Here is a 14392-nt window from a genome sequence, read left to right as displayed (position 1 = left end):
CTTCACTGACTCTCTCACTCACTGCAGATTGCAAAAACAAGAACCGCATGACCTCAAAATCCCCAGCATATTCTCTCTAGAGCTCGTACATACTGGGAAGCACTCCTATTCAGACTGTTGCCTTTTTTCCACACCTTAGCTCATTACTTTCTGTAGCATCAAATGAGTCAAATGGCAACTGAGCTGCAGGGCTAGACTTGCTCTGAGGAACTCTTCTCATGGGCTGAGTGCTGTATAGATTGGGGTGATGGAAGAACCGGTTTAGAATAGGAAAAGCTCGCTGCTAATCGCTCCAGCTCTGTTGCCTGATGCCTCCCAGTGGGGCTCAGCCATATTCCCTACTGTTGCTCCACCAGCAGTCGAAGAAAGAATGTTCCCCTTCATTAAACGTTCAAAACAAAGAAAAGCAGGGGTCTCTTGGTATCTTATGCAGCTGAGCGGAACATATTAACACATCATGTTAAAATAAGTGGGGAATTAAGATAACTTAATTGAGAAGGGAGGGCCTTGTGTCTTTCTCTCAGCTTCAGTGCACAGACGCGGCTTTGTGAGTACTGTGGAGGCAGGTGTTTGAACATTTTGCTAAAGGGTGAGATGCGTCCATTCCAGTGCCACACCCCCTTTTGTCACATTTTAAGGCCTGTTGGTCTCAGTTTTAGGCCTGTGCTATGTGTAAAGTTTGTGGAGGGTGCAGGGAATAGTTAGCCCTAACCCTAAGCCTAGAGAATAACCAGATAACAACATATTGGTGAGAAAATGGGCCCATAGCTGTTGTTAAAATCACATCATAAAACCGTTAATCTAAAACACTTTTCCTAAAATTGTGGTGATGTTATGATGTTGCTCTACAAATAGATGCTCTGGTGCTATTTTCTTGGCTTTTTCCCACACTTTATCTCAGTTGACACATAGTTTCTTTTATTTGAACTTTATATCCAAGTATATCCAACTGTCCCTAACTGGCAAACCAAACCTTCATGTGCCATAATGGTGTAGCGTGCTTTGCTGTTTTAATTCATAAACGGATCAGAACTTTTTGAGCAAAGTGAGATCTGCATCTGCATGTGGCAGGATGTTTAGAAGGGCCAATAGTAAATTTATGGCTGACTGCTAAAGACACGTCTCACAGCCCCCATTGGCTGCCCCCCCCCCTTTTGCAACCTGGTGCAGAAGTGGGGAGGGGGGTGGCTCACCTCAGAACAGACCTACTTTGACCCAGAGGTCTGAAGACTTTCTTTTTCTTTTGACTAACAGTTTAAGAGTTTAAATTTGGGGTCTGTGCAGAGGCTAGGCTCCTGAGAGCCTTGCTTTCTGGCAAATTATTCACAATGTGATCTTTAATCAAGTATCAATCAAATGCCTTTCCTTTATCAAACTGTGAAGAACCCCTCTGTTACTGTTAACTTGTTGCCTTGTCAGGCGTGAATTGATTAATCCCTGCCAAAGGGGATTAATACCTAATTTTCTACACTATGTTCTTTTATATTCTAGTAGTTATTTTGATTCTTGGATTGTAACCCTTCCTCACTGATCTAGGTTATTATATTGATCTTTGATCATTCACAACTATGTTCATTTCACCCATTATATAATTTTTCTTTTTATTTTGTTTGAGAAACAACCCATGTATTTCGTGATCACTGCTAATCTTATATATCTGCTTTTCTTGCAAGTCTTCTTGTAGTGTTATTAGAAGTAGGATTCTAAAGTTTGTAGCTTGTGTGACTATGTACACTTTAATCATAGAGTTTCTCCCAATATATTTACAGAATTATTGATGATTACGTACTCACTTATTTTACTCTGAGTTATTATGCAACCGTTCATGTAAGCATTGTTTAGAAATAGTAATGTGACGTATAACCTCGGAATTGTCTTAACAATTTGATTCTTTTGACTAAGTAGTTCCTACTTCTTATATGACTAGAATGGTTAAGGATTCAACTTATTGTATGTAACCATATCATGGTTTACGTTAAGGGATAATGATCTGTAAGCTCTATAGTCATTTGCAATAGTCACTATGGAAACAATAACGTTTTATATGTGAAATTGCATGTTTCTTTTACTTAAGTGTAACCACACCCAGAATCTCCAAAGGATTATGTGACACTTGAGCAGCATTCAAAGAAATTGCATATTCATTATAGGTAACCTAACAAACCAACCAAAACCTTTTCCCCGCCTTAGCTCTGCCTTAGCTCCGCCCCTCAAAGTTCTTTCTTTAAAGCCAGCAAGAAAGAGAAACAGTGGGGAGAACGAGAAGAAGAAACAGAAAGACAGGGAAAGTTGGCCCTGAAGGGAGCAAGACAGCCAACATGTAACCTTAACGAAACTCCAAGTAGAGAAGCCCGTTCTCCTCGTTTTGCACTTTAGCTAAGTTCTGCAGATCTTAAATGTTAGTTGTTGGTCTTGTGTCTTAATTGTTTTGTTTCATTTACTCAGTAATCTTAAAGTGTTGTAACTGTAAGGTTAGACTATTGAAGAGCTGCATCTAGCTGCGTTTGTTTTTCAAGTTTTGTCAATCTATTTTGAAAGTCTACTTGCCAACGATAGGCCGCTCAGAACCTAGTTTTAGAACAGAAGCAGAAGCAAAACAGTGCTGACTGAAATCCACATCAAGAGCCTGCTCCGACCACCGCCTGCCTCCATCGCCAAGAAGAAGATCTGAGTTCCTCACCGGAGAGGCCGCCAAGCGTCGCCGGAAGCCTGCCTTGCCAGTGGGGTCCGGTCCAAAGCGTTGACCAAGGGCTTGCATCTCAAGCGGCCTTGCCTTTGACCTGCAGACCCTTCCTAGCCTGTGTGAGCAGCGGCTTCTCTTCCTCAACGTGGCACGTGCATCAACACGGCACTGAGGCATCCAGCAGCTTTGACCTTTGACCTGCGGACCCTGCTCCAGCCCATGCCAGCAGCGGCCTCTCTTCCCCTCAACGCGACACGCCATCCCCGCAGCTCTGAGGCATCCAGGTCGTAGATTCACTCGCACTGCCCTTTTGTGGTCTCAGTCTCACTGTGATTTTGCTTTTCTTTATTGACACTTAGGCCAGCTTTACACTAGTGTCAGAGTTGTTCTGCTTGCTGCTCAAACGCCACATAATTTGGAAAATCAGCTAATCTTAGTACTTTTGTTCAGTATATTCAATATCTCTGGTTTCTTTCCATAACTAGTAATCCAATATTTAGTACCTATATACCTTTGTAATCGATTGCTTTATGTTTATATACCTCTATCAATAAATAACCCTTTATTACAGTCATCTCTGTCATGGTGTGCATATGAAAAACTTCAATTTGGTTTTGTTCCCTGGACCATGGTCAAGCCCTTACTTGAATTTAATTAAAATACCCGTGTCTTACGGTAAGTGGGAAATTAGGTGCTTTTGAGGCCTTGTCCCTGCTACAATGGATATTTTCCTTTTGAATTTCAGCCTTTTTACAATGAAGTAATGGCTTTGATGCATATAATTCTGATGTATTTATGGATGGACTGATGTGTAATTGTGTATATTTAGGCCCCTTAGTTCCATGGAAGAAATCTTAATGCTTTAGCATACCAAGACAGTTTGGACAATTGCATGCTTCCAACATTTGGGAACAGTTTTAGGAAGGCCCTTTTCTGTTTCACAGAGATTGTGCCCTAGCACACAAAGCAAGTTACATAAAGGCATGGTTGGGTTAGTTTGGTGTAGAAGAACTTGACTGGCCCACACAGAGCCCTGACCTGACGAGCCAGGCCCTCCCATCCAACATCAGTGTCTGACATCACAAATGCTCTTCTGGATGAATGGGCAAAGATTCCCAGACAGACTCCAAAATCTTGTAGAAAGCTTCCCACAAGAGTGAAAGCTGTTATAGCTGCAAAGGGGGACCAACTCCATATTCATGCCTATGGATTTAGAATGGTATGTCATAAAAGCTTGTGTAGGTGTCCCATCACTTATGTCCATATAGTATATTATTGTTAGCTCTGCATTGTACGTGACCAGTGTAGTTTAACTATCAGGCCATAATGTTTCTTCAATGAAGATGTCCCTGACTCATTTAGCAAGACTTTTTTTTAGTTATGAACAGTTAGTAAGAACAGCTTTGTTGTATACGTACTGTAGACAAAGAGAGAGGGGGAGAGAGAGTGCATAAGAGAAAAAGTGCGAAAGAGGGTGCAAAATTTATGTAGAGAGTTCCTTCAAATAAAAGCAAACCTATCACATCAAAAATTAATCATAAGACAACGAACCCGATGTACATAAAAATCGTCTCAAAATCTGATATTTTGTCAGGTGTTGTTGGACTTAGGTTGGGGAGTAGACCTCTACTGTGTGTATGTGTGTGCTGGAGGTTGTACGTACAGACCTTTAAAACATGCACACAGACACCAAACTGTATTTATATGTATCTTAGTGTGGATGACTTGTCTACTGTAGTATATTGTGGCAAGGTGCACCTTAAAACCTTCAGGCAAGCTGAAGTGCTGCAAACCAATAAATAATCCAGCATGAAAATAATAAAAGCAGCTAATAGATAGCTTTAAGGCATATGATATCTCTCTCTCTCTCTCTCTCTCTCTCTCTCTCTCTCCCTCTCCTATATATTCACACACACACACACACACACACACACACACACACACACACACACACACACACACAGACTCTCATGTGCAATGCAAAATGGATAACTGGTTAATCCTAATACATAGCCTCACAATCCTCGGCTCAGACACGCATCTCCTGGCTGAATGGATGAGTGTTGTGCAGACAGCAAACATGAAGGAGGGAGAGAGACAGATAGTGAGTGAGTGGGAAGGAGATAGTGAGCGAATGAGAGAGGAAGAAAGAAAGAAAAAAGAAAGAAAGAGTGAGAGGGCGAAAAAGAGTGCGAAAGAGAGAGTGAGAGAGGGCACTGAGGCGGGACGATTCTCTGTCAGTTGCAGTCTCTCTGAGAGCACAACAGAATGAGAATGAAGGGAAGGAGCTGGGTGGGAGGAGGACCAGCTCAGTAGAGGGGGGGAAGGTGGGGGTACTGACACTCCGCCTGGATCCCAAGGCTCTTATTTAGTCTCCCATTTTATTGGCCCGAGAGAGAGAGAGAGAGAGAGAGAGAGAGAGAGAGAAGATGACAGAGCAAGAAGATGACAGAGCTTGAACCAATCAAATGGTGAAAAAGTCACTCAACTTGCAGCGAGGCTTTGTGAGGTTACTATTAGAGAATTACTATATTTTTGCAGCCTCTGTGTCTTCTATGTGCCGTATGCTGCATTACAAACACAGCCACAACTGTCATGTATTGTATGTTTCTGGAAATTTATTTGAGGGGTTTTTTTTTTGAGCTTTTCAAAATTTCTGAATAATTTAATGGTTGAGATGTAAAGTCATTGAGAGTGGTTTGGTATGAAATGGTTTACTAACTCTACAATAGTGGTAATAGGAACCAGTGAGCACTTGCATAAAACCTATTAAGTTAAATGCTTTAGGGCTGATTTAGATCTGCAACTGCTAAAGTTGTCAATGCTGAAACTTAAACTTAGGGTCCAAAATTCAGTTTAGAATTGTGGATTTTTTTTAGTTCCTGCTTAAGCATTTCTTTTCAGCTCTTTTCAGGGAAAATTTAAGGCCAAAATTCACTTAAGATGTGTTATACATGTGACCACAGGAGTTTGCAACATAAATAGAGCCATTTACTATTTAAAACAACTAGATGTGCCTTTTAAGTTCAATATGTAATGTTGATATTGGTAAAATAGTGGTAAACCTACCTTTTGCTACCATTTTACTGTTTAGGCCAAACCTTGTCTCAAATCTATTGAAAAGTTAATGCCTCAGTCATTAGTCTTTTATAACTATTTCAAGTAATAAACTTCTTTGAGGGAGCTCTTAGAAGCATTACAAACTTCAGACATCTGGTCCTTATCACCACCACTGTAAACACTTGACTCAGTAAGTTTCTCTAGAATGAAGCATTTCATATCAGGATCACTCTGAATGATTTTGTTTACGTCGTAACAACAATTATGCAGAAAATTGAAAATTACACAAAAGTACAGAAAAAATCAGGCTTCACAATCACTGCTGTTCATTTTTTAAATCACAAGCAAGTCTCTTTGAGATTACTTAACAACTTTACATGGTTTGAGGCAAGAGCACTATAAAAAAAAGGTGTCAAAAAGGGTTCTTTGGAGCAGTGCCATAGAGCGTAGTCACCAACCCTGCTCCTGGAGTTTTACCCTCCTGCTGATTCAACTCCAACCCTGACTGACCCCGCATGATCTATCTAATTATTGCCTTTAGAAGTCCTTGAGTAGCTGAATGAGGTGTGTTGGAATTGGGTTGAAGGTGAAACTTGAAAGAACATAGATCTCCATGAGGAGGGTTGGTGAGCAATGTCATCAAGGAACCAAATTTGGTTCTCTAAAGAACCTTTAAATTAATAGGTCTTTCAAGAATTACTTTTGCAAATGAGATGTGAGAGTGTCAAGAACTTTTTTTATAATTTAAAGAACCTGCAAGTCCAAGCCAAGAACCATTTAGGAACCTTTGTGGGTGCGATGATTTTTGCATGCAGTTTGCATGATGCTAATTTGTGGCATGTAATTCACTACTGATTCACTACATTTAGTGTAAGGATGTTTTTTGGGGGGTCAGAATTTGTTTTGTTTCGAAATCAAATGGTTTATCTTGTACTATGAATCTATAATTGCCAGCAATAAAATTGATGATGTTACTGTACAGTTTTATAAAAGGCACCATTAAGTGATTAGAATAGCGTTAGCAAGTTAATTTCACCCATTATGATGACGGAAAGCTCCAGCTTTCTGTGTAATTTCGCTAAAAGTGGAGAAAAAAAATGCAGGTAAAAAAGTCCATTCCTAAATAAGTGTTTCCAATCCTAAACAAGGTGTTACTCTGTAGTCTGCAAACACCTTATGTTCATAGAGACTCTTGAGTGTACTATAACTCAGCCTGTCATTAACATAAAGGAGACTGACGTTGAGGACGATGCTTTGAAATGAACTAACCGAATTGAGGACGCAATCCACTTTCGTTTTGCTCTGTCAATCCCTTCTCCTCAGTCATGGCAGCAATTTGCGACTGGGCATTCGACCAACCCTATGAGAGTAAACAATCATTTTTTGTTATGCCAGCAAGATGCAGACACTTCTTGCCTTCTCCCTTGAAGCTGGTCAGCTGTGCTACAGTTATAGTCCTGCTCGATTGTGGGTGCCGCCCTTTTCAAATACTGGCCATTGATTGGTTTTGACAAATCGTTGGTTCGGAGGGAAAACTGTATGTTGTCAAGCACTGACCCCAGGAGCTCAGGGGGTGGTGGCTGTCTCTGTGAGAAAGACTGATCTCGTCAAATGATTGTGATTGTAGCCTACATAAGCAAATTGCATGCACCTTGTCAGTGGAGCTCAATAACTGCAGATGGTGCACGGTGTTCGAGCCATACAACCATGAAAACCTGATTTGTACTTATGCTGAAAATTGAACCCTGAAAAGGCACAAGATGGTAGCGTTTGGTGATTCTTTCAGTACACAAAGGCGACAGGATGTGAGGTGGAAATTCATGAGTAGAATATAGATTTTTGGATGAACTGGTATTTTGGAATAATAAGCTCTGACCCTCCTACACTCCCTGTCCTACAAGTTCTAACACCACCCCCACTGCTAGTGCAAGGTGTAGAGACTGATTACACTCTTATCTGCTGCTCTCAGGCTAGTTTCACTGCTCAGGTCATTGTGGTAATTGTAAATAGTAAATAGTAATTTTAAATAGTAAACCTGACTAGGGTTGTCACTGTCAGTTATGTTAGTAATACAGTAGGGATTATAATTAGGGATTATATCTGTATCAGCAAATATATAAAAAAACATTATTGACATCTGATGCATTTGACCAATGTTTCAAATTTGATATTTGATGATGTATTTATTGTTCTCCAGAACAGCAGAAAGGGTTAGTGGCATAGGCAAATTGTGCCAAAATGTTGCTATTTTATTAATTTAACTGCATTTATAACCCTATAGAAATATACATTGTATTTATCTGTCACGCTAATTTTAGTCCAAAGTTACACATTTTATACATGCGTATATGTCGGCATTAGCAGATACATTATATGGCCAAAAGTATGTGGACACTGCTTCTAATTATTAAGTTCAGGTGTTTCAGCCACACCTATTGCTAACATGCACAAAATCAAGCACTTAGTTTTGCAATCTCCATAGATAAACATTGGTCATACTGAAGAGCTCAGTGACTTTAAACATGGCTCCGTCATAGGATGCCATCTTTGCCACAAGTCAGTTTGTGAAATTTCTGTCCTGCTAGATCTGCCCTGACTGACACAGAGCCCTGACCAAAACCCCACTGAACACCTTTGGGATGAATTGGAACATTATTTGCGAGCCAAGCCAACATCAGAGCCTGACCTCACAAATGCTCTTTTGACTGAATGGGCACAAATTCCTGAATACACACTCAGAAATGTTGTGGAAACCCTTCCCAGAAGAGTGGAGGCTGTTATAACCACACAGGGAGATGTGGGGTGGAGCAAATTCATATTAATGCCTGTGTTTTTGGAATGGGATGTCCAGCAATCTTATATGGGTGTGATAATCAGGTGTCCACACACTTTTGGCCAGTGAATGTACATCAAAAACTACGTCACCCCAAATTCCCATATGGGTACATCCATTTATTTTCACGGCTAGTTGAGTAATCAGGCCCTACAGTAAAAATAGACTTTACTGAATTCAAATATTTCAAAATACTTATTGGAGGAAGATGCTTTTTAATATGACTTCTTTAAAAAAAAAACTTGCTTTCTTTAAGAGATCTGTAGGAGAACTTAAAAATGCATTGTCATCATACCAACTAAGCACTGCTAATATATTGAGAAGGTATATTGCATTTTTTATTAGTTTTCTAAAAATTACTTAATTGAGCTGAGTAATTATGACAGCCTAATGCTTGACTTAGCCATGCTTTTATCAGCTAGTACAGGGCAAGAGACATCTAACAGAGATTAAGCCTAATATTATATGTTATAGCCGTACTCTAAGGTTACCATGACTCCAAGAAATCATTATGTTTGTGTCAAAGGTTTGAACAATTTGCTGGAATCATTTGTCACGTTAAAAAAGGACAGCGTATTTCAACTGCCACAGGGGAGCGGGGGGTACTTTCAGCGTCCCATGTCGGAGATGATTAATGACACCAGATGGCTTTTCCTCTGTTCAAACGCTGATTAATCTCACCTTCTCACTGCCAGTGGAGAACTACTGCATCCTTTTTTGCTTTCTGCCTTCCAGAAAGAAATATCACCCACTTATTGGCACTGAAAGAGCACATTGTAACCGGGCTTTGTTTTTTTTCTCAATGCCCATGAAGCTAAGTGATAATTGTGTCTCTTCGTTCTCATATTGTTCCAGGCTGTTGGTCTGTTTCAGTGCTGTTCCTGCAAATACACAAGCTTTGGCCTGCCAGTGCGCAATAATCTGGACACTGGTTTCAAGAATTATGAGCTGCTTTTAAGGAATCCTGTGATTGCTAGTAGTCAGTAAAACGCTAAACATGGTATTTAATTCCTAAGAGACAGTTTCTGACTCTGCCGGTTTGGTTCCAAGCTGTGTGACTAAATTTGGAAATGTAATTGGCCCGCAGTTCAGGATCATGCTCTGTTCCTTGACATGACAGCTGATCTGAAATGGCTGGTTTGGGTCAGCCAAACTGCTAACATGAGGCTGATTTAGACAAAATGGCAAGGGTTGCCTTTTTGCCATGCTGCAGAAGTAGAAGAAAAGACAGTTCACGGTTATCACATATGGTCTCTACCACTACTGTTTCTCCTGTGTTAGGCCTTCTTACCTAAGTCCCTATCAGGGAGCCTAGGGAGCAATTAGTGCTGTAGAGCAGTTTCCCTGCAGCAGTTTCTCTCTCTGTCTCTCTCTCCCTCTCTGAGTGTACACTGTTGGCAGGGCTAATGGTGAGAATGCCCAGTGGCTTGCCGGAGTGGGAGAGACTGCCCTGGAGAGCTGGTCTTGTTATTCTGCCATACTGTGGATTACCCCCCCACAGAAGCCTTGTAGCTATCCAACAGTTCAGTTCTGCAGCAAAAGGATTGCTTAGAGGAGGTACAGAATGGATCTGTGGTTCACCTGCACTCAGGAAGTGTTGCATTTGGCCGTATAGAGCTCTAATGCATACCTGCCTCAGAGGCTGAATATTGAAAGATTAAAGTATCAGAGCAAGATTCATTTTATGCTCTATGAGCATTTTTACTGTCTGTTCTGAAGTCAGCCTTGCCTTTATATTAACAGAGCTGCCAAACGGATCAGCCAAGACATGTCTGGTACCTGAAGTCTGCTTCTTTATCCATAACAGGTACAAAAGTCAGGCTTCAAGATAGTTACTACTGTTGTTTTTTTTGCTTTGCAATGTCTATTCATTCATAAGCAAGTTTGAGGTTTCTCAACAACTTGAGGCAAAAATGTGATCATTTAGACATGCAGTTTGTACAGTGCTTACTGGTGGCCAGAGGTGAGTGGTAGAATGATATTTTATCGTTATCATGATCATTTTTGTTATTGCAATAAATAATACGCTTTCTAAGCATACTTTTTATATCGTCAGTATTGAAAGAATAATGAATAACTGCATATTTATTTCAAAGAGAGCATAATTAGTTATGTTTAGGGCTGCAAAAACAAATATTTTGATAGTCAGTTATTCGTGTGAATAAATAACTAAAATTTGATTAATCAGAGCTGTAACGATAACATTGGGCAACGTTCTGACAACCTGAAGTACTGTGCATCAAGAGCTAAATTACTACCACACTTTGTTGAAGTCTGCCCATAATTTTAAACTGCAATAAGTAATAAGCGGTAAGTGGTATAATAATAATAATAGTCATGTAGATTAATGTTCTAGCTCTTCAGGCTGCATTTTAACTTGCTAGTTCACTTAAGCTAAGTGCGAATAGGTTCCCACGATGAGCGCAAAATACTTCTAATTAACCCTCTACAAGTCTTTAACTCTAAGTTTTACTTTGAAAATGTATAGGAAACATTGACAATGTTAACGTATAATGTAAAAATCATTGGATTCATAGCTTTTGATGGCAGTTTTTAAATGAAGCACTGCTAGTCCATTGTGTCTGTCTGTCAAAATATATGTGTCCAATTTTGTGAAAATGTCTTTAAGTATCATGAAATGCTATTTTTGCCTTATCGCCCACTCTGGCTGGTGGCTATAAACCTCTACTATATATTAGCTACATTAGTGTTGTAGCGCCAGCACAAAACTAAAGAAGCAAACTTCAGATACCGAACATGTCTTAGCTGATTGACAATATTTAGGGTTAAGGGAAAAACCAGCTGAGAACTCTCAGAGCCTTCCAGCCCTTCAGAGAAGCCCCAATGATTTCTGGGAAAATGAAATAAATAATCATAATCATACTTGTTATTTTGATTTCTTTTTTTAATTGTAGTAATAATCTTACATCGTTGTTAAGTTAATCTTAAATTGGCCAGTGGACAATGATCTAATCAGGATTTTCCTTCCTTATCTAGGTAAGTACAGTCAAGCAAGCTTTCCCATTGGTTAGGCCTTCAGGGGCTAGACAAAAGGCCTAACATGTTAGATTAACCACCAACATAATTAGGAACTGACAGTGAAATTAATCAATCACAATTTTGATTAACAGTGGGTGGTACCAACTTAGAAAGAAAAAGATTACTGTAGGCCTTCTGGAAATCTTAGAACAAAAGCAAACAGGAGCAGCAGTCTAAACCAGGTTCCAGCCGGTTAGACATCCTGTGTCAGGCTCTAATCTCAGTAAAGCTGCTCTATGCAAAGTAAAATATGTTGTCTGAGTTTAATCTGGAATGGCCAAAAAAAGTTTGTAGACAAGCATCTTAACACTAACAAACTCTTAAAAATCCTACAAGGGTATTAGAAGAAATTATTCTCATTACTTTTTAACCATGTATGGCATTTATGGCCTAAACTGAAGGCCTAACTTTAATAGTTTCACCACTGGAAAAAGCTGTGTAAATTAGATTTTTAAAGATTTTTTTTTAACAAAGCATCACATCAGAGGTGGTGACCAATCATTGACAGCTCAGGTTCACCAGTAAAGAGTGGCGATATTGTAGCAGATTATGAGGTGTTTCTCCTGAATTCCTCCAGAAAATAACAATTTGTTTTTGTTACTGAAGACCTTGAAACTCCAAAACCCCTGAACACATCGCAGTTTGACGTCTAAATAAGACATTTTTTTTTGTTTATGAGATTTCTGGGATGTTTTTGTGCCTCGTTTTCACACAAACAACACTTTACCCTGTTTAATATGGAGCCACAAGTCGGCTCATTAGCAATGTAGATCATTCTTGTTTACATATCCTCTGAGTCCTGTTAAGAGACTACAGCACTAAGAACTGGTAGAGTGCTTGACATCTAATTCACCCTGGCTCAGAACAAATACCATCAGACTTATTCCGAGGTATCAGATTTTCTTCTGGAGATAGCAGACAGCCTTGCTTCATGTTTTGTCTGTGCACCAGAACTCCTTCATACATTTAATGTGAATCTAAAACACTCTCAGTAGGCATGTTCCTTTTTTGGCTAAAGCACTGTCATGGATCATCAGAAGAGACCCACCGTTAGATGTGAGAGTTTATGGATTTTTTGTTATTTTTCTCTTGTGCACCTTCTATATTTCCATAGAGGCCTAGCCTAATTGGCTCATATTAGCATACAGTAATTAGAACTGATTTCGCAGAGAATATGGAGTCCGTTCCCTCGCCTAAAGAAACATTTCAGTCATGCTATTGCTTTCCTTATGTTCAACGCAGATGCATTTTTCAGTGTGAATGGTTGACCAGTTTTGCTTGTTTAGTATTATTTATCATGCAAGCTGATTAGTTCTTTTAAAAATGTTTCTCAGAATATGGCAAAACTAAAACCTGTCCAGCAGGACACATACTTATCAAGTGACTTTTTCAGCTTCTCTGTATAAATACTAAGTATTTATGATACTCACAGATCAACTGACTCTAAGATGAATATGACCCCAGATGTTCTCATATGGTCTCAGATGTTGTGTAGATTCTACAGAGCACACTGGTTTTGTGGTTGAACTCCTCATGGGAGGAAAGAAGGCTGGTGACTCCCATGACTCTCCTCTCATCACCAAGAGTGAGCCAAGCCACATTCCCTGAACATCTCCTCACACTGTTGCTGAGCTGCCTTTAGAAAACACTTAAAGGAATACTACAGCATTTTTCAGCCGAATATGTGTCATACAGTTGATCACCACAGACAATAATTTCAAACCCTCGCCCTGATACAAACAATGTTGGAAGGGGGCAGTGTAAGAGTGAAAAGTTTAGAAAATGATCAAACGGTCCATGACATTATCAAAACATCCATAGAGTTCGCAGAAATCTCTGAGCTAAAGGGCAAGGCCGTATAGCCATGCATCAACAACGTTTGGGCTAAAGCTCATCTGAGATGGACTATGGCAAAGTTCAAAACCATTAATACTGAGGGGTACATACAAATTTCAGAGCAACATATGCTGCCATCCAGACAATGTCTTTTTCAGCAACATCCCTGCTTGTTTTATCAAAACAATGCCAAGCCACATTCTGCACATGTTCCAGCAGAGTGGTTTCGTAGTTAGAGAGTGCAGGTGCTAGACTGGCCTGCCTGCAGTCCAGACCTGACTCCCATTGAAAATGTCTGCTGCATTATGAAGTGCAATATATGACAATGGAAACCCTGGACTGTTGAGCATTTGAACTATTCAAACTTAGCAAGAAGTTATTAAATCATAAATAATATACTGTTGTTCTATATTAAAAATATGCAAATTTAATTACGAGAGATAATCTTTATCCCTTCAGTACTGTAATTATCTATTTATGGTCACTTTTTGTTGTCATCTGCCTTGTTTGACCACTACTTACCAAAGACAAGACATTATATGGATGAATTTTATGTTAACTTCATTCTCTGTTATATACTGCATTCTCAGTTATGGAATCATCTCTGTTCACCATTTTAAACACATGAAATTTGTCTTCATTTTTTTACAGCTTTATAAATATTTAGTGGAAATCTGTGAAGTTGTAGAGTAGTAGCATCTTAACATGATAATTTAGCCAGCAACAAACATATGGTTTTATATGGATGAAAGCTGTGAACTTTTGAACAGTAGTGTACATGAGGGAACATGTTACCAAAACTGTTCTTAGGATGTTTTGTCCAGCTTTCCAGTGCAATAATAGGTTTTCTGGTATTAAAATGCAATCAGATAGGAGCCTGAAACTCCAGCCACACCACTACACTGGTAGCATGTTAGAAATTCCTCCCTCCAGAAAACTAG

General features: G+C 39.5%; 1 protein-coding gene across 1 annotated transcript in view; it reads left to right on the top strand.

The window, feature by feature from the left end:
• nsg2 (neuronal vesicle trafficking associated 2) overlaps positions 1-14392 on the top strand; it is a 36067-nt gene that overhangs the window by 6233 nt on the left and 15442 nt on the right. The gene's annotated exons all lie outside the window — the stretch shown is intronic.

The sequence above is a fragment of the Colossoma macropomum genome, unplaced genomic scaffold (genome assembly GCF_904425465.1).
Source record: "Colossoma macropomum unplaced genomic scaffold, Colossoma_macropomum, whole genome shotgun sequence".
Taxonomy (NCBI): domain Eukaryota; kingdom Metazoa; phylum Chordata; class Actinopteri; order Characiformes; family Serrasalmidae; genus Colossoma; species Colossoma macropomum.
The sequence above is the reverse complement of the archived record's forward strand: the minus strand, read 5'-3'. Positions and strand labels throughout refer to the sequence as shown.